The following is a 21699-nucleotide window of genomic DNA, read 5'->3' on the forward strand; positions in this document are numbered from 1 at the left end:
AAGCCAAGAGTTAGAAAGGGCCCATCTGTGCTCCCAAAGAAAGGATGTGTGTGGGCCTGTGTGGCCAGCCAGGGCCACTTCTAGCCGCCCTTTTGGATAATGAATGGATTGGAAAAGTTGACAGGATTCTGGGTGACCAGAGAGCTGGAAACTCCTGAGGTTTAGGTCAGTCTCTTATGTGATTTGAAGAGGCACACAGAAAATTCTCCAGCAGAGGGCAAAGGGCAGTAGAGCTACAAAGTCTTTAGGGATAAATAGGATAAATAAGAGCTCAAGAAAGAAGAGGGCAGAGAGAATTGATGGTGAAAATACTTTCAAAGAGAGATAGATATATCTCAGAGAACACCCAGAACCAGAGACTCTTAGAGTAGATGGATATCACTTTAGTCTCATCTTTGTGCTTTAAAGATGGGGAAACCAAGACCAAGAGAGGAAAAGTGATGTACCCACAGCTCTATGGTAAGTGGCTGAAGGAAGCTATGTATCCTGGGTCTCTTCCGTATGCTAATGTTACCTTTTTGAGAAACGAAATCAAAGGCAAATCAGAGCTATGTTGCATAGAAGATAATAAAACAGCGCAAACAAAGGTTTGCCTGTGACATCAAAAGAAGAGGCATGCTTAGAAAGGAGTTCATCTTTTTGCAGCCTTGAAAACTCATGTTTTCCTAAGCTGAGCCAGATTTCAGTGAATAGAAGCATTTTAGCTGGAGCGCTGTCTGCCCGGTTCAGACTCACACTCAAAAGGTAGATGTAGGAACGGACTCACCATCCACATGTCATGATTTGATTCCCATTTGGACAAGGGCAAAGGGACTTAGAAAAGGCACATAAGTTAATAACCAGTGAAACATGATTCCATGTGTTTTTTCCTCCAGAGAAAGGGTCAGATGCAGCTCGAATTTCTCCATCTGTGGCAGCTCCAGTGAGTGTTGGGTGAAGCCCCACATTTTGGCAGCCTCTGTTTATTCCCTGCAGATAGAAATGGACTCATTGGCAGCTACACACCAGGATGGAGAAAGGCTTCAAAACTCTTTAGAGCCGCTTAGCCAGGAGACTTACTGCTAAAGATGAGGACAACTTACTTCCATTTTACAGCCGTGCAGCGTGTTAACTGCACTTGGCCTTGCCCCATTCAGTCAGCCTTCCGTGCTTGGTGGCCTGTTGCAAGATTGGCTAAAGCTCTGCTTCATTGCTCCTAGGCAGGCAGTGCCATAGAGTATTTTGGTTGCAAAGGTCAAGACAGAATTCTGAGACTTGGAAGTATGGTTTGCTCAAAGCCCCTTAGCTTCTGTGGTGGGATGCTCTCATTTTATTTGCTCATTCTTAAAGTTCTTTGTAGAGCATGCTCCCTATAGTGACAGAATCAAGAGCAATTATGAATCAGACACTTTTTGCTTATTTGTTATAGTGTATGGTTCTTGTTTTCCTAGGTTCTAGGTCTGCTGTGATTTAAGTCAGTGGTCCCCAACCTTTTTTGGGCCACGGACCGGTTTAATGTCAGAAAATATTTTCACGGACCAGCCTTTAGGGTCCGAGACAAGCATCAAGAGTCTTAGATGGATGTAACAGAGGGAATCTGGTCATTTTTAAAACATAAAACATCGTTCAGACTTAAATTTAAATAAAAGGGAAATAATGTAAGTTGTTTATTCTTTCTCTGCGGACTGGTGCCAAATGGCCCACAGACCGGTACCGGTCCACGGCCCCAGGGTTGGGGACCACTGATTTAAGTGACTCGGGCCTTTTATGTCTTTGCATACCTAGGTTGCTTCCTCTTTAGCTAAACTTAATAAGGCTTAAATAGTCTTAGAGCAGTGATGGCAATCTTTTCAGCTTGGTGTGTCAAAATTCGCCAAAAAACCGACCATAACTCAGGTGGTGTGTCACTTCGAGAAAAATCCATAATTTCATGATATTTATAGTTTAAATAACAAAAATGTATAATTGTAATATATAACTGTATTTAATAAACCAAAAACTAATTATTTAACTTACTTGCATAATGACTTCTTTGTTCATCTGTCAGTCGGTTTCTTTTGTTGGTCTTGATATTATTTAACTTGTGTGGGGTGCCGTGAACTAAGATAAGTGAGGGGGAGGGGGAGTTCTTTAACTAACCTGCTTATTAGTGACTTTTTTATTGCTGAATTTCATTGGCTAAATCTTCAATTGAAGGTTGGTATTTTGTACACTTCAAGCCCAAGCAAGCGCTACTAACTTCATCTATCAATGTTTCTTTTGTTGGTTTTGATATTATTTAATGCTGAGAATAAGGTCTCACAAAAGGACGTAGAGGGAAAAATTGTGAGTAAAGCCATTGCTATATTTTTCAGGGTGCTAAAAGTGTCTGGTAATCGGTTCCAGGCACTCCAGATTTCCTGTTCGTAGTGGCACTCCTCTTGATTCTCCAAGCGGCACCTTTCCAGATTCTCAAGCTTTGACCTCAAGTCGACAAACACCTGAGCCCAGATGCTGTCTTGAAATTCTGCAAGTTGCATCTTATGTAAATTAAGATGGCTGCCGCTATTTCTAATGGCGGGAAACGGCACCCATAGCACAGGCCCTCGCCTCTCCCAGCCTCCCCCTCACTTATCTCAGTAATGATGGTCAATTAGAAATCCAGGACACCCCAGAACAGTAGATTGGATGATGACTGCTGTGGTTATGTGGTTGCTGGTAATGGCGATCACAGGGCCCCAGAGATGCGTCCCCCACGGCATTCCGCTGCTCCCTGCTCTGCCGGCCGGAAGTGAGGTCAAAGGTTCCCTCATGGCCTAACCGGAAGTCCTAGAACTAGACGCTCTGTGCCTGAGTTCTGTTGTTTTGGCCTACAGACCTCCAGCACAGAGTGTCTACACTACAGCAAATGTTTTATCCTCGGCTACCGCACCTGGCTGTGCAGGAGCCAAGGATGAAACGTCCTTCTCAACATGAGGCCCCATACTTCTCTGGTATGCAGCTGCATGCGGTCACGTGTCATCGAAAATGGCTACGCATGTCAGTGCTGACACGTGTGTCATAGGTTCGCTATCACGGACTTAGAGACTCATACTCAGGAAGGTTAATGCTTTTGGCTACAGAGATTCTGAAGTGCAGAGTCGCCTTGGTAAACGGGGACTGCGTGGTCAATTCAGTGAGCTTCGTGAATGCACTATATCGTTGGTAGTCACCAGTCTTAATACGTCCCTCCTACCCCCACCCCCTTTTAACTGTAGATGCTGGAAGGCGAGTCAGGTTAGCCAGTATAGATCTGTTTCATTTCAAGGTCATAGCTACACATTCTGCCTGATTTCTCCTCTCTGAGAAACTCTCAGGGAACATTTTTTGGGAAGCATAGAAAGTAGGCAGGTTTAAAAAGTGTCAGGACCACTAAGTGAAAATACATTCAGTTGTTGGACTCCATGGTGTAGTTCTAAAGCTGAACAGAACTTCTGGGGGCATCTGTTCTGATCAGCTGCGATGTTCTTTGTAGGGTGCTGCTCTTTGTGAGAATAAGGGAGAGGAGGAGGTTGGAAAACATGCTGTAACCTTCACCGTGCGCAGACAGAATGTGAGTGAGCTGAAAGAGTAAAATAAATCATCACTTAAAAAAATATGTATTGAATGCCTACTTGGTGCAGGTGTTGGAGATACATTAATGAACAAAGCACAGCCCTGAGCCCTAGGACATATGTTATATGGAGGGAAGAGAGAAAACAAATGAACAGATATGTTTCTGTAGGGATAAGACATGAAGGAAGGAAGGAAGGAAAGAAAAGGACCAAAGAACAAAAGCAAGAAAGCCAGCAGAGAAGGGGACTAGGGAATGCTGGGGGTCTCTTTTAAAGACATGGCATCAAGAAAGGCCTTTCTGATAAAGGACTATTGAGCTGAGAGCTGGAGGGAAGGAGGAAGGGGCCCTGTGGGTGTCAGCTGGAGAATGATTCAGTGGAGGGGACCTTGAGGATGGAGCCTGCCCCTCCCTGCAGCTCTTCCTCGGAGGCTCAATTTACTTTCCTCTGAGAAATTTATAAGCTGGATATTATTTTTACCTTAGGTTTTTGAAGTAGTTACTAGTAAGTGAGAATTATGCATATAATGTCCTTTATTATAGCAGTTGTTGTTATTAAGCATCAAATTCATCATATTTCTACTGCATGGAATTTTGATTTTTTTCTAGAAAGCCACAGAAAAGACTCCAGCCCACCCCACTCATTATTGCTTCTGAGGTATTTGTAGGAGTATAAAACTATTCCTTTGGGGATGGGAATGCTGCATAAATGTAGAATTGTGTTTCTGCCCCTGCAATTCAGATCGCTGGAGAGTGTTCTGAAATAAAAGCAGGTTTGGTTGGGGATAGATTCGAATCAATGATATAACTTGAAATGATGCCAGCAACCCCATTCTTTCACAGTGTGTGATGTGGTGCAGGGGAGTACGGGCACAAAGGAGGTGCAGGAATGCACTGGCTTTGAATTAGCCACATCTGGAAGTAAGCCAGGGTCCATCAAGCAACCATGTCCTTAATCTCTGTTGTCAATCACAATCTACAACTGCAGAGCCACTGGATCAAGATCTTTGGGGTTGGCATGCGGGAATAAACAGTAGCGAAACAGACAAGGTTAAGAATATGCTAAATTAATAAGATGATACCTTAAGATTTTTAAGCCAAAGTTATTTTGGGATCATGGAAAATATTCATGGCAATAATCACACTTCAAAAGCAGATTACTTCTAGGGATGTCTGATTTTCACTGGGTCTCTTGTATTACCCCATTGTAGCTGTATTATGTACATTTTGAGTGTTCCTTTAGGTTAAAAGTATATTGTTTAGTGAGTTTTGTGTATATATTTAAGTATGCATGTGTATAAAAAATACGTATTTTTCCCATCTATTTCTATGAAAGTTTGAAATATTTTTACAGAAAGAATCAGAAACATCGGAAATCAAATGAGAGATAATTTACCAAGAAACACAACTGATAAGTTATTTTTAGGGGAATCCTTGATTCTCCCTGACGTCTCCTGTTACCTTCTCCTCCCCCTGCCCCAGCTGGGTGAGATACTATTCTTCTGAGTGCTCAGAACATCCTATATATACCTCAATCACAGTAATGGCCACTTGTAAATTCAGTATCTCTCCATGGCTTCCAGGAAAGCTGACTGTGCGCCCTTGAGCTCAGAATACCCAGCACTTTGCACAGTGCCTGACCTGTCACAGGGCTCTGTAGTGCCGGTGGCCAAGGCCAGGCAGGTCTCATTGTATTTGGACTGACAGTAGAGGAACTGTGGAGCTGGAAAGTGTTGGGCCGTTCCCGTTGAATAGACTTTCACAATGGCAGATGAGCACACAGGCAGGGGAAAAACCGCTTCTCATGGCAGCAGGTGAACGAACAGCAAAATGGCTCTTCACAGGCAATCTGTAATCTGCCCTGAGGGAAAGCACCCATAGCCATACATAGACTATACACACGTGGCTCTGCCACGTGCTCATGCACTAATCCTGCAAAGTGTAAGTGAGCAAGCCTAACACAGCTGTTCTCCCAACAGGCTCCGTGCATGTTTATTAAATAGATGAATGAATGAATGAGTTTATGATTTATATCTTTTTTTTTTTTTTTTCTGAAGCTGGAAACAGGGAGAGACAGTCAGACAGACTCCCGCATGCGCCTGACCGGGATCCACCTGGCACGCCCACCAGGGGGCAATGCTCTGCCCATCTGGGGCGTCGCTCCGCTGCGACCAGAGCCACTCCAGTGCCTGGGTCAGAGGCCAAGGAGCCATCCCCAGCGCCCAGGCCATCTTTGCTCCAATGGAGCCTCGGCTGCGGGAGGGGAAGAGAGAGACAGAGAGGAAGGAGAGGGGGAGGGGCAGAGAAGCAGATGGACGCCTCTCCTGTGTGCCCTGGCCGGGAACCGAACCCAGGACTTCTGCACACCAGGCCGACGCTCTACCACTGAGCCAACCGGCTAGGGCTTATATCTGGTTCTTAACTTCCTAGTAATCAAAACAAAAAGATAAATGTATTGATTACACAGTTCTCATATGCATATAAGATTAAACAGCATTACTTCAAAAGATTCATTTTTTTCTTGGTGTTAAATTCTTGAAAGCATCTAATGAAACATATAAAGACAGTGAGTTTAAAGAAATATTACTTTAAGTCAGCGGTTCTCAACCTGTGGGTCGTGACCCCGGTGGGGTCGCCTAAAGCCATCGGAAAATACATAATGCATATCAGGTATTTACATTCCAAATCATAACTGTAGCAAAATTACAGTTATGAAGTAGCCACCAAAATTACTTTTTGGTTTGGGGTCACAGGAACTGTATTGCGGGGTCATGGCATTAGAAAGGTTGAGAACCACTGCTTTAAGTACTTAATAAGCTATTCTTACCCTGGACGAAATGAAAGGCACGGCTTTTCATGGCACCTTGCAGCTGGAGGCAGCTCCGCACCTGGAGAACCAGCCTCTTTATCAGCCTCTTAGCAGATTCTCTATTAGAATGTCATTTCCCCAGACTTAGCGGGTCCACGAGACAGAGTATTTTATGCCACTGGATTTTATTTTCATGATTGCAACTATCTAATAGATATTGTGCTGGAAGATTTTACTCTGCTTGCCGGCTGAGGCATCAAGTGAAGTGTGTAGTTAAGGGAAACCATATAACAGAAAACACACTGTGAGGATGCTGCAGTCAATCTAGGGTTCCAGCACATCCTAGCAGGGTGTGGGTCCTCCAAGTTCCACTGAAAAGCTTGCCCTTTCTGACTTGTGAAGGCTTTGTCAGAAAAGAATTATTTGGGGAAGCAACTGTGGATTTAGGACTGCAGGTGAGACTAAGCTAATGCACATCTGCTTAATTTAAAAAATCTTTTAAACTGCTTCTTCTGTGAAGAGGGAACCTGTGCTATGAAGTGTGAAGATGTCACTGTTGAAGGAAAGAAGATTGATTTTTGCTATGTATGGGCTGAAAGAGGACAATTAAAAATCCCTTTTCCACCATCAGTAATCATGATTATTTTAAAATGTTTTTTAAGTGATGTATTTTTTTAAGCTGGATACTCTATTAGTAGAGAAAGGCTAACCTTTAGGTGAGTGGTTAAGGGCTCTTATTCATGGCAGTCTAAGGAGAAAGGGCAGAAAACATATTTATTGAGCATCTCTCTCCTGTTTTTCCAAGAATCTTGTAAAGAAGTTTAGATATTTCTTTTTTCCCTTGAATGCTTATGATAAATCTGTCAGTCAAAAAAGGGGGAACTGGATGAGCAGGGATAAGTCAGTTACTGGGATGATGAAGTTATCATCATGTGTACATCAAAGCCAGTCCTAAATCCACCTACTTAAGTATGTTCCAAAACTCAGGCTGGCGTTATTTTTTTATTTTAAAAGTGCTCCAGTGGCTTCCTCTTTGTGTATAAGTGACCCACTGGGGCTTTGTTTAAGAGCTCATCTGGCATTATGTGTGTCCACAAAAATATATGCCTTATAGATATGTATATGTCTGTGTGAAAAGTATGTAGGCATTTTGGGATTTCCAATGAACAATTTATTTAAAAGCATTACATCTACAATTTAAACTCAACAAGACCAGGGTTTTTTTGGTATATTTTTGTAATATAACTCAAGCACCTAGAACCAAGCTCAGCACAGCAGATGCTCAATAAATATTTGTGCATGCAAGAGTGAAATAATCATTCTTTAAACATGTCACACTTAATTTAATCAACTGTTAATTGGCATTTACCTTGTTTTCATTTTTTCTTTCATAAGTAATACTTATATATGCTACAAATAAGTCCTTAGACATACATATTTGCACTTTATAAAGAAATATTCTATTATTTCATTACGATAGACTCCTGGAAGAGGAATTGCTGGGACAAAGGAGTATATGTATTAGATTTGATACAGCCTCTCTGGGTGTGTCAGCCCATCTATCAATGACACTGCCTCTAATAGCAGGTAAGATTATCTTTGCAACCTGGCTGGCTTTGGAGTTATCAGGCTTTTCACTCTTTAAAGTATCATTAAAATAAAAAAGTTAGGCTTATTGCTTTCTCTAGTTTCTATTCTCCTGCTTGGAGTCAAGGACAGTATAGTATGGCTTCTTTCTTCCTGGGTTGAGAGAATATGTGATATTATTCAATGAAATTAGTTTTTGAAAAAACCAAAGTTATGTTCTCTTTGCTACTTCTCTGCACCCGTTTGTATATATGGACTCTCTCTTATCATTGCTACCTGTGTCCAAGGGAAGAAGAAAACTAAGTCTATAATTAGTTGTACATCATTAGCAAGTGGGATCCGATCACTTGCTGTGAAACCGTGGTTGCATTTCTAAGCCACATTTACCACTGAGGGAATGAGCCGCTGTGGCAGCGTGTGGTCTGTTGTTCCAGGCTCAGAGGCCAGTGAGAATAGAATAGACTCCAGAGTGTGTTCATGTTGGTTGTAATGGATGCAGAGAAGAAGCTACTGATCTTGATGTTTCCTCTATAAGCAAGTGTGGATGGGGAAATCCAGGTGTGATCAACAGAATTTCCACCTTGTAAATACCATAAAGATCACTGACTTATTGCTAGCTTTTTGCATGGGTTTTTGGCAGAGGATTTAGAAAACTCACAGAAGCATGTGCTCAACATTTTCCAAAAACAATATTAGCAGCAGTACTGTGTCTCCTGAAGTACTGCTCTCCTTTCTCTTATTCACACATGAAAGCTGGGTCAACCAATATATTTCTCGTTTTTACTTTGGTTGCCAGGAAGTTTAGAAGCAAAGGTAATCCTAATAACTCATTCATTCCTGTATTCAGTAAACACACATGGAGCCTTTGGTACATGTCAAGCACTGTGAAAAGAGCGGATGAGTCTGAGTTCCAGGACACGGTGTCAGCCTTCAGTGAAGTGGTTTGAGCTCCAACTCAAACAGGAATGGTTTCTGGCCCCTTGCTTTGGATGCTTGCCCTAGAAGGGGAGAGCCCAGCCTTTCCCATGGAATATAACCCATTTGCACTGAACCTATTAGCACTAGAAAGGACGAGGCTCATTTTCCTCTCAGGTGGAGACAAAGGCTGCTGTTGTCCCAGGTGAAGGGCCTTTGGTGACTTGATTAGCACACAGCCTGCCTGGCCTGCCCTGATTTTCAGATGGAGACCATCAGATATACTCTGCCGCCTCATTAGGTTGACACTGTTCCTGCCCCCTCTTGTAATAATGTCCCTGGAGCACTTAATAATCTTAGGTAAATGCTGTAAGCATACTCTGCCAAGGTAAGGCAGAGCCAGTGGCGACAGATCCTCGAAAAAGCAATTGTTTTCTCATTCTCTGCTCTGTTTAAAATATAATGAGCAAAGAGGTATAATAATTTGGCAGGTTTAAGTATTAGAGGAGCAGAACTTTCAGCAATTTAATTATTTTATCTCTGATTCATACTTGTCGTATTTCAAGATAAGGGGACAATGAAATAATGATTGCCATGGACTTACAGAAGAGAGCTTATTTATTCTAGAGGAGAGAGGGTTAGAAAGAGGCCCTTGAGTATTTGAAGATATATAAGATAGACAGTGTTTATGAACTCTTCTCTTTTCCAGCGAAAACAAAAGAGCTATAATCATAGTGATTCAAGGTGGAGTTAGGTTAGACAACATGAAGAACTTCTTAACTAGAGATTGGAAAAGCTTGTGAGTAGGGAGTGGAGTGAGCATATATGTATAGTCATATAAAAAACATACGTATGTGTATATACACACATAAACACACTCTGTGCACAAGTATACATATTTTGTCTTTTAATAGTAGGAAATTATTTTCTTTACTGAAATTGAATGCAGAAACAGTTTTTTGGGCTGATACTAGATTAAATGCTAATTCACAAAGTACTTAACCTGCCCCCAGGGAACGTGTGGAGGTGGCAGGAACTGGGCAGGGTGCTTTATATTTGGTGGGTTACAACAAGCCTGCCTTGGGGGAAGACGGGAGCATTTGGCTCGGTGCCATAGAGCTAACACCATCTTCTCTTTGGGTCAGAACTGGGGAGACTTAAGATGACGGGTGATCTTGTGACTAAAGGCTAAACAGGACATGGGGCTCCCTCAAAGAACCACCGTGGGGGTGCCTTTAGAGCAGAGCTGTCTGGACACGACTGGTGGAGAGACTCCTCTCTGTCCCTGTGGTTCTCTGATGTGGGTTCACACCGTTTCTCTGTGGAGTGAGGCCTGGAGAAGGTGAGTGGGAGAAGTCCGATAGAGAGCCACATTGGATAGGGTTGGGGCTGTCTCTCCAGGAGACTGACAGCTGAATCTTTTAGCCCATCTAACTCACTCCTGCTGGGCCTTGCTGGCCAAGGTCCCTCGCATATGCTAAGATCAGTGACTTTCAACTTTTTTCATCTCATGCCACATAAACTAATTACTAAAATTCTGTGGTACACCAAAAAAAAAAAAAAAAAAAAAAAAATAGGCCCTGGCCGGTTGGCTCAGCGGTAGAGCGTCGGCCTAGCGTGCGGAGGACCCGGGTTCGATTCCCGGCCAGGGCACATAGGAGAAGCGCCCATTTGCTTCTCCACCCCCTCCGCCGCGCTTTCCTCTCTGTCTCTCTCTTCCCCTCCCGCAGCCGAGGCTCCATTGGAGCAAAGATGGCCCGGGCGCTGGGGATGGCTCTGTGGCCTCTGCCTCAGGCGCTAGAGTGGCTCTGGTCGCAATATGGCGACGCCCAGGATGGGCAGAGCATCGCCCCCTGGGGCGCAGAGCACCGCCCCTGGTGGGCGTGCCGGGTGGATCCCGGTCGGGTGCATGCAGGAGTCTGTCTGACTGTCTCTCCCTGTTTCCAGCTTCAGAAAAAATGAAAAAAAAAAAAAAAAAAAAAAAAAAAAAAAAAAATATATATATATATATATATATATATATATATACATATATATATACACACACACATATATATATAGTCAAGCTGACAAAAAAATAGATGTAATTTTGATTATTATTATTTTTTAAATAGCAATTACCTACCTTTTTTGTTCCACAGTGACTTTTTGAAAAAATCAGAGGCCTATACTTGTATATAAGAATTTCTGGTACCAAGAATTAACCAATGAGATGCAACTTTATTATACGACATGACCAATAAGATGCAACTGTATTATATGACCTATATATTTATGGTTCAAGACAGGGCATTCACACCAATGGCTATTGTGTTGGCTGTTGTCAATTTTTTTATTTGACATCCTAAGAGAATAGAGGTCACAGTACCCCTAACTAAATTGCCTGGTACTGCATGTCTTAAAAATTCCTGCAGCATTTGAAAATTGTCAGCTTACATCAAATAACTTCTTTAAATTTATTCTTGCTTTCAGAACACTCCTGTAGCATTGGCTTTTTATTTCTTAGACCATCTGAAAAAAAAGTTTTCCCTAACTTTTATGATTGGGTGACCAAGAAAATAAATGCTGACTGTGAACCCATAACATGTTAGCCTGATGAATTTTGACAAAATCCAACCCCATGGTACAAGTCCTTTCCCCAGTCCTGAGTCCACTCTTTCTCCAGAGAGCACTTTCTTCATTTGCCCAGTGTTTGATCATTGGTTAGGCATAAATGAAGAGAAAAACTGCAGTTCAAAAAAACAACCTTCGTGTTAGATGGGGTTTGGCCAAAATATAAAGGAAAACTATGCTACTGATTTTTTTTCTTAAGTGAGAAGTGAGGAGGCAGAGAAACAGACTCCCACATGCACCCCAACCAGCAAGCCCTGCCCATCTGGGGCTATTGCTCCGTTGCTCAGCAACCAAGCTATTTTAATGCCTGAGGTGAGGCCATAGAGCCATCCTCAGCACCAGGGGTCAGCTTGCTCAAACCAAGCCATGGCTGTGGGAGGGGAAGAGGGAGATAGAGATGAGAGAGGGGGAGGGGTGAAGAAGCAGGTCACTTCTCCTGTGTGCTTTGTCTCAGAAATCAAACCTAGGACATCCACACAGTGGATCAACACTCTACCACTGAGCTAACTGGCCAAGGCTGCTACTGATTTTCTGTATGCAAATTTTACTTATGTGACAAACACTTATTTAGTGGCTAAATTTATTATGTGTGCTACTAGGTACTAGTGGATAGCAGTAAACCCTGCCCTCTAAGGGCTTACCTTCTAGCGTGGGGAGCAAACAAATAAGCAAGGAAGATCATGTCACGCAGTGAAAAGTGATGAAAAATAAAATAAACCCATGTAAGAAGGTATAGAAGGGCCAGGAGAGCAGTGCTGATTTATTGTAGAATAGCTGGTCAGGTGAGGGCTTTCTGAATGAAGGACACTGGGGCAGAGATCTGAGTGAATTCGGAGAGTAAGCCATGCAAGAGAGTAAGCCATTCACTTGATGGGTGAATATAAGAAGGATGCAGGCTGGCGGGGTAGGAGCTTTCTAGGAAACCAGAGTAGCACACAAGGAAGTTCCTGAGTCTGGGCCAAAATGTGTCTCCAGTGTCCTGTAGGAACAGGGTGGGGAGAGCGATCAGAGAGGAGGCCAGTATTCATTAAGCTGGTGTGCCTTAAAGGAAGCCATCCTCCATTCATCTCTCATACTCCCGCCCTGACGTTTGAGCCTGAGAACCTATACATATACCACAGGCAGGAACCTCTTGGAAACTTTGCTGAACATGTTTGCTGGTTCAATTGCACAGACATGTTAGCCCTGTCAGTTCATCAAAAAAGGAATTTAAAGGGAATGTGCAAAGGAATTTGGAACTTCTGCTGTTTGTTAGGCTTATCACTAGAGACTTCATTTTATTTTTGATGCTGTTTTCAAATGAATAAATAAAATGACTAGAGGCTTTTGCCTATAGTAGTAGTACATAAACATGGTAAAAATGCAGATATATTACAAAAAGATGTTCAGGGAAAGTAAGTGTTCCCTGTGTCAATACTAATTCTCAGCACCAAGTACTGTACTGTGAGCAGACTCTCGGTAGGCTTCTAGAATATTAAAACCTCTCCTCTATTAAAAAAAATTGCCTCCTGCTTGTTAACATTCAGCCATCTGAGAAGACTACAAGTTAGTCATTCCCACCTTTATAGAATTAAGGTTTTCGTGCCTTTTGCTATAACAATTATTACTGTGATGAAAATTCTTGTGCTTTTTTCTTTTTGCACATTTATAAGTGTATCTATCAGTAATATCCCTAGCAATGGACTGGTGGGCAAAGAGGAAATATGTAATACTTAAAATTTTGATATTACCAAATTATATCAATTTACACCTGGCCAAGATTTTTTTTCACACCCTAACAACACCATGTATTAGTGTCCTTTTGTGTTTTCAGTATAAGTAAAAAATGCTATGTGGCCCTGGCCGGTTGGCTCAGTGGTAGAGCGTTGGCCTGGCGTGTGGAAGTCCCGGGTTTGATTCCCGGCCAGGGCACACAGGAGAAGCGCCCATCTGCTTCTCCACCCCTCTCCCTCTCCTTCCTCTCTGTCTCTCTTCCCCTCCCACAGCCAAGGCTCCATTGGAGCAAAGATGGCCTGGGCGCTGGGGATGGCTCCATGGCCTCTGCCTCAGGCGCTAGAGTGGCTCTGGTTGCAACAGAGCGATGCCCCAAATGGGCAGAGCATCGCCCCCTGGTGGGCGTGCTGGGTGGATCCAGGTCGGGCGTATGCGGGAGTCTGTCTGACTGCCTCCCTGTTTCCAGCTTCAGAAAAAAAAATGCTATGTCATTATAGTTTAATATGCATTCCTCTTAGAGTGAAGTTAGGTTGAGAGATAAACTGTTAATCCTAATCCGGAGGGACCCGAAACATTGAAGACACGAACAAGGTCTGTCGATTACACACCAAAGCTTTATTGTCTAGCTTGGCCAAGCGGCGGCAACTCCGACAGAAATCTGAGGGAGAGCACACTGGCCCTTTGTTTTACCTAGTTTTTATAGTTTTGTAAGTGGGAAGTACAGAAGCAAAAATTGTAATTAGGAGCCATATACCTATTGGTTATAGTCATATGTCCTTTAACATGATAGGACCATGTTCAATTTGCAAGCCATACATCATTTTGGAGAAAACAAAATTTACAAATCAGCACAATGGTAGAAAGATGTCTCTTTACATATTAAAAGGCATTTCTATATTTTCTAGTGTTCATCCGCCATCTCTCTGTCCAGAGTCACACGTATTAACCACATGCATTTACATAGGAGAAGTAGTTTCCATGGGGACAAATGCCCACAAATGGCTCATTGCTATAAGAAAAGGTTTATTTTAGCTTTTCTCTCCCTGTACCTGGCTAGCCATTCACCCCTTTCCCCACAGGCTTAGTGAAATGTCTGGGAATCCATGTTTTCCTCCCCTTTGCATTTACAATACAATGCCAAGGGCCATCCCGGTCATGCCAATCACAGTACAGGGACTATTCTCACAATTTCTCTGCACACCGTAACCCAAATTAATAAAATGTTCTTCAAGCCTCCCAAAATATTAATATTAATTCTGTAGCTTTGGGTACTTTACAACACCTGCGGGTGAGGTGGCGCAGTGGCTCCTCATAAACACTATTGTATTTTGTTGAGAAATTGCCTGTATGACTGTGATTCTTTGAAATCTGTTGAGATTTCTTGAAAACCTGGGGCATTAATAATTTTATAAGTGTTCGCTGAGCTTAAAAAGATGTGAGTTGTATTCATTGAAAGTAGGGTTTTATAGGTCTGTAGTTTTGAATTGCTGGTATATTCTAATGCATTTCTGCTATGTTATTTTGTTACACGAAACCATTTTCTTTTGCTATTTAAAAAATAATTTCTGCCTTCCTTTGGATTAATCAAGTTTTTTTCTTATTCCTCCTCTCCCCCTAGCTAACTGGAAGCTCCTGTCTTTTCTAGGGCTGCTGCAGTAAGGGTGGCTCCCAACAATAGTAACTGACTGTCTCACAGTTCTGGGGGCTAGAAGTCTGAAATTGAGGTGTCGGCGGGGCTGTGCTTCCTCTGCAATCTGTAGGGAACCCTTCCTTGCATTTTAGTGGCTGGAGGTTTCCTGTCAATTTTTGGCGCTCCTTGGTTTGCTGCTGCATCTCCAGTCCCTGCTTTGTGTTCACAGGATGTTCTCTGATAAGTCTCTGTGTGGTTTTTGCTCTCAGCTTTATTATGCCCTTCCTTCTGCTTACTTTGAGTTTCTGTTATTCTTCTTTTTCTAAAATCTTGAGGTGGAAGCTTGGATTATTGATGTGAGACATTTCTTCCTTTCTTATGTTTGCATTTACTGCTATAAATTTCACTCAGTGCTGCCTTATTGATGTTTTGCACATTTTGATATACTGTTTTTTTCATTTTCATTCACTTGAGTATAGTTTTAAATTTTCTTTAAGAATTTGTCTTTGGCCCATAGGTTATTTAGAAGTGTACTGTTTAGTTTCTAAGTGTTTGTAGAATTTCCTATTATCTTTATGTTATTGATTTCTACTTTGATTCATTGTGGTTGCAGAATATACTCTGGTTGATATAAATTCTTATAAATTTGTGGAGGTTGTTTTATAGCCCACAGTATGGTCTCTCTTGGTCTGTGCTCCATGAGCAGTTGAAAAGAATGTGTACTCTGCAATTTTGGGGTGGAGTGTTCTATAAATGTCTATTAGATTTATCTGGTTGATGATATTTGTTCTTTTATATTCTTCTATATTCTTGATGACATTGTAGTCTAGTTGTTTTATAAATTGTTAAGAGAAAGGGTCGACATACTCTTTTAAAGTTCTCACCAGAATACATCCTTCCACTTTGAGGACTAAAATGTTCTCTGATTTCTTTTTAAAAAAATTTTTAAATTAAATTTAATGCAGTGACATTGATAAATCAGGGTACATATGTTGAGAGAAAATATCTCCAGATTATTTTGACATTTGATTATGCTGTATACCCTTCACCCAAAGTCAAATTGTCTTCCGTCACCTTCTATCTGGTTTTCTTTGTGCCCCTCCCCTCCCCCAACCCCCCTCTCCTTCCTCGCCCCAACCCCCCCCCCCCTCCGTTACCATTACATTCTTGTCCATGTCTCTGAGTCTCATTTTTATGTCCCATCTATGTATGGATTTATATAGTTCTTAGTTTTTTCTAATTTACTTATTTCACTCCATATAATGTTATCAAGGTCCATCTATGTTATTGTAAATGATCTGACATCATCATTTCTTATGGCTGAGTAGTATTCCATAGTATATATATATATACCAAAGCTTTTTAATCCACTCGTCCTCTGACAGACACTTGGGCTGTTTCCAGATCTTCGCTATTGTGAACAATGCTGCCACAAACATGGGGGTTCATTTCTCCTTTTGGAGCAGGTCTATGGTGTTCTTGGGGTATATTCCTAAAAGTAGGATAGCTGGGTCAAAAGGCAGTCCGAGTTTTAATTTTTGGAGGAATCTCCATACTGTTTTCTCCAGAGGCTGAACTAGTCTGCATTCCCACCAGCAGTGCAGGAGGATTCCCTTTTCTCCACATCCTCGCCAGCACTTACTCTGTGTTGTGTTGTTGATGAGCGCCATTCTGACTGGTGTGAGGTGATATCTCATTGTGGTTTTAATTTGCATTTCTCTAATGATTAATGATGTTGAGCATTTTTTCATATGCCTATTGGCCATCTGTATGTCTTCTTTGGAGAAGTGTCTATTCCTTTCTTTTTCCCATTTTTTGATTGGATTGTTTATCTTCCTGGTATTGAGATTTACAAGTTCTTTATAAATTTTGGTTATTAACCCCTTATCAGATGTATTGTTAAATATGTTCTCCCATTGTGTAGTTTGTCTTTTTATTCTGTTCTTATTGTCTTTAGCTGTGCAAAAGCTTTTTAGTTTGATATAGTCCCATTTGTTTATCCTGTCTTTTATTTCACTTCCCCGTGGAGATAAATCAGCAAATATATTGCTCCGAGAGATGTCAGAGAGCTTACTGCCTATGTTATCTTCTAAGATGCTTATGATTTCACGGCTTACATTTAAGTCTTTTATCCATTTTGAGTTTATTTTTGTGAATGGTGTAAGTTGGTGGTCTAGTTTCATTTTTTTGCAGGTAGCTGTCCAACTGTCCCAACACCATTTATTAAAGAGGCTGTCTTTACTCCACTGTATGCTCTTACCTCCTTTGTCAAATATCAGTTGTCCATAGAGCTGTCGGTTTATTTCTGGGTTCTCTGTTCTGTTCTATTGATCTATGTGCCTGTTCTTATGCCAATGCCAGGCTGTTTTGAGTACAATGGCCTTGTAGTATAACTTGATATCAGGAAGTGTGATACCTCCCACTTTATTCTTCTTTTTTAAGATTGCTGAGGTTATTCATGTTCTTTTTTGGTTCCATATAAATTTTTGGAATATGTGATCTATATCTTTGAAGTATGTCATTGGTATTTTAATTGGTATTGCATTGAATTTATAGATTGCTTTGGGTAATATAGACATTTTAATGATGTTTATTCTTCCTAACCATGAGCACGATATATGCTTCCATTTGTTTGTATCTTCCTTGATTTCTTTTATCAATGTTTTATAATTTTCTGAGTACAAGTCTTTATTTAGTCTCCTTGGTTAAATTTACTCCTAGGTACTTTATTTTTTTGGTTGTAATAGTGAAGGGATTGTTTTATAATTTCTCTTTCTTACTGTTCATTGTTGGCATATAAAAATGCCTCTGATTTCTGAGTATTAATTTTATATCCTGCCACTTTGCCGAATTCATTTATCAGGTTCAGTAGTCTTTTGACTGAGACTTTAGGGTTTTCTATAAACAATATCATATCATCTGCAAATAATGATAGTTTTACTTCTTCTTTTCCAACTTGAATGCCTTTTATTTCTTCTTCTTGTCTGATTGCTGTGGCTAGCATTTCTAGGACTATGTTGAATAAGAGTGGTGAAAGGGGGCGCCCCTGCCTTGTTCCTGATCTTAAGGGGATTGCTTTTAATTTTTGCCCATTGAGTATGATGTTGGCTGTGGGTTTGTCATAGATGGCTTTAATCATGTTGAGGTATGTTCCCTGTATTCCCACTTTGCTGAGAGTTTTGATCATGAATGGGCGCTAGATTTTATTAAATGCTTTTTCTGCATCTATTGAAATTATCATGTGGTTTTTCTCCTTCCTTTTGTTTATGTGATGAATCACATTGATTGATTTGCGAATATTGTACCAGCCTTGCCTCCGAAGAATAAATCCCACTTGATCATGGTGTATGATTTTTTCCATATGTTGTTGGATCCGGTTTGCTAATATTTTGTTGAGGATTTTAGCATCTATATTCATCAGAGGTATTGGCCTATAATTTTCTTTCTTTGTGTTGTCTTTGCCTGGTGTTGGAATTAGAATTATGCTCGCCTCATAAAAGGAGCTTGGAAGTCTTTCTTCCTCTTGAATTTTTTGAAATAGCTTGAGAAGGATAGGAGTTAGTTCTTTGAATATTTGGTAGAATTCACTTATGAAGCCATCTGGCCTCGGACTTTTCTTTGTTGGGAGTTTTTTGATAACTGTTTTGATTTTATTTGGTGTAATCAGTCTGCTTAGGTTTTCTGATTCTTCCAGATTGATTTTTGGAAGATTGTATGTTTCAAGGAATTTGTCCATTTCATCTAGGTTGTCTAGTTTTTTGTCATACAATTCTTCATAGTACTTTCTTACAATATTTTGTATTTCTGTTGTCTCAGTTGTGATTTCTCCACTCTCATTTCTAATTTTATTTATTTGAGTCTTCTCTCTTTTTTTCTTGATGAAACTAGTTAAAGGTTCTTCGATCTTGTTTACCTTTTCAAAGAACCAACTCCTAGTTTCATTGATTCTCTGTATTGTTTCTTTAGCCGCTATGTCATTTATTTCTGCTCTGATCTTTATTATTTCCTTCCTTCTACTACATTTGGGCTTTACTTGCTGTTCTTTTTCTAGTTCTTTTAGATGCAGGGTTAAGTTGTTTATTTGAGCATTTTCTAGTTTCTTTTTTTTTTTTTTTTTCTGAAGCTGGAAACGGGGAGAGACAGTCAGACAGACTCCCGCATGCGCCCGACCGGGATCCACCCGGCACGCCCACCAGGGGTGACGCTCTGCCCACCAGGAGGCAATGCGCTGCCCTTCCGGGCCATCGCTCTGCCGCGACCAGAGCCATTCTAGCACCTGGGGCAGAGGCCAAGGAGCCATCCCCAGCGCCCGGGCCATCTTTGCTCCAATGGAGCCTTGGCTGCGGGAGGGGAAGAGAGAGACAGAGAGGAAGGAGGGGGTGGGAGGTGGAGAAGCAAATGGGCGCTTCTCCTATGTGCCCTGGCTGGGAATCGAACCCGGGTCCCCCGCACGCCAGGCCGACGCTCTACCGCTGAGCCAACCGGCCAGGGCCAGCATTTTCTAGTTTCTTAAAGTGTGCCTGTAGTGCTATGAACTTTCCTCTCAGTACTGCTTTTGCTGTGTCTCATAAATTTTGAGTTGTTGTATGCTCATTGTCATTCGTTTCTAGGAATTTTTTTTATTTCTTCTTTGATCTCATTCTTAATCCATTCGTTATTTAACAACCTGCTATTTAGTTTCCATGTGTTTGAGAATTTTTGAGATTTTCTGTCGTGGTTCATTTCTAGTTTCATGCCATTGTGATCAGAGAAAGTGCTTGATATGATTTCAGTCTTCTTAAATTTGTTGAGACCACTTTTGTGCCCTAACATGTGGTCTATCCTAGAGAATGTACCATGAGCACTTGAAAAAAATGTATATTCTGCTGCTTTAGGGTTAAAGGTTCTGAAGGTATCTATTAAATCGAGTTGATCTAGTGTGTCCTTTAAATCTGCTGTTTCTTTGTTAATTTTCTTTCTTGAGGATCTATCTAGTGATGTTAGTGGGGTGTTGAAATCCCATACTATTATAGTATTGCTGTTGATCTCACCCTTTAAGTCCATCAAAGTCTGCTTTATATATTTAGGTGCTCCTATATTAGGTGCATAGATATTTATAATAGTTATATCTTCCTGTTGGATTGCTCCCTTTATCATTATGTAGTGGCCTTTTTTATCTCTTACTATATCCTTTGTTTTAAAATCGATTTTGTCTGATATAAGTATTGCTACCCCAGCTTTTTTTTCATTCCATTTGCATGAAATGTTTTTTTCCATTCTTTTTTCTTCAATCTATGTGCATCCTTTGTTTTAAGGTATGTCTCTTGTAGACAGCATATATACGGGTCCTGGTTTCTTATCCATGCAGCTACCCTATGTCTTTTGATTGGATCATTTAATCCATTTACATATAAGGTTATTATTGATATGCAGTTGTTTATTGTCATTTTATTCTTTAAAGCTGAATTCCTTTTTTGCTATATTCTTTTCCCACTTTGATCTGTTTACAACAGGTTCCTTAACATTTCCTGCAGCATTGGGTTGGTTGTAATGAATTCCTTAAGTTTTTTTTTGTCTGGGAAGCTTTTTATTTCTCATTCGATTTTAAATGATAGCCTTGCTGGATAAAATATTCTTGGTTGTAGGTTCTTGTTCTGCATTACTTTGAATATTTCTTGCCATTCCCTTTGGCCTCGAGTGTTTCTGTTGAGAAGTCGGATGTCACCCTTATGGGGGCTCCTTTGTAGGTGATAGCTTTTTTTTTTCTCTTGCAGCTTTTAATATTTTCTCTTTATCACTTAGCTTTGGTATTTTAATTATGATGTGTCTTGGTGTAGGTTTTTGTGGAGTTCTCGGTGCTTCTTGAACTTGTGAGAGTTTCTCCTACATTAATTTAGGGAAGTTTTTAGCTATGATATGATTGAACAAAATCTCTTCCTTGTTCTTTCTCTTCTTCAGGAACCCCCTATGATGTGGATGTTATTTCTCTTCATGTTGTCACAGAGCTCTCTAAGAATTTCCTCAGACTTTTTGAGTCTCTTTTCTTTTTTCTTCTCTGCTTTCCTGCCTTCATTCAAGTTGTCCTCCAACTCGCTGATTCGATCCTCAGCTCTATCCATCCTGTTTTTAATTCCTTCAATTGTGGTCTTCATTTCTGATACTGTATTTGTCATCTCCGACTGATTCTTTTTTTTTTTTTTTTTGTATTTTTCTGAAGCTGGAAATGGGGAGAGACAGTCAGACAAACTCCTGCATGCGCCCGACCGGGATCCACCCAGCACGCCCACCAGGGGGCGACGCTTTGCCCACCAGGGGGCGATGCTCTGCCCCTCCAGGGCATTGCTCTTTTTGCGACCAGAGCCACTCCAGCGCCTGGGGCAGAGGCCAAGGAGCCATCCCCAGCGCCCGGGCCATCTTTGCTCCAATGGAGCCTCGCTGCGGGAGGGGAAGAGAGAGACAGAGAGGAAGGAGAGGGAGAGGGGTGGAGAAGCAGATGGGCGCTTCTCCTATGTGCCCTGGCTGGGAATCTAACCCGGGGCTTTTGCACTCCAGGCCGACGCTCTACCACTGAGCCAACCGGCCAGGGCTCGACTGATTCTTTTTTAATATTTCCATATCCTTTTTTACTTGCTATTTTTTAATTTAGGTGTTCGTAATGACCATCCATTGTTGTTCTAAGATCCCTAAGCATTCTTACAATCATTATTTTGAACTCCACATCCAGAAGTTTGATTATTTCCAATTCACTCAGTTCATCTCCTGAAGATTTCTCTTGTGGTTTCATTTGGATTGCACTTCTTTGTCTTCTCATTATGTCTGTGTTTGGGTGTTTTGTTTGTAGAGTTGGTTGAGTCTAGGCTTGGTGTTGTCTGCCTCCAGTTTTCAATTGTGTTATTTCTAGGT

General features: G+C 41.2%; 1 protein-coding gene across 6 annotated transcripts in view; it reads left to right on the top strand.

The window, feature by feature from the left end:
* LYPD6B (LY6/PLAUR domain containing 6B) overlaps nucleotides 1–21699 on the top strand; it is a 204189-nt gene that overhangs the window by 103707 nt on the left and 78783 nt on the right. For 4 of the 6 annotated variants that reach the window (XM_066345382.1, XM_066345387.1, XM_066345386.1 and 1 more), the window contains exon 2: nucleotides 7840–7946. The exons of the other annotated variants lie outside the window; for them this stretch is intronic. The gene's annotated coding sequence lies outside the window, so the exon portion shown is untranslated. The remainder of the gene's footprint in view (nucleotides 1–7839; nucleotides 7947–21699) is intronic. 6 annotated transcript variants of the gene reach the window in all.

Source organism: Saccopteryx leptura, chromosome 7, assembly GCF_036850995.1.
Source record: "Saccopteryx leptura isolate mSacLep1 chromosome 7, mSacLep1_pri_phased_curated, whole genome shotgun sequence".
Taxonomy (NCBI): Eukaryota; Metazoa; Chordata; class Mammalia; order Chiroptera; family Emballonuridae; genus Saccopteryx; species Saccopteryx leptura.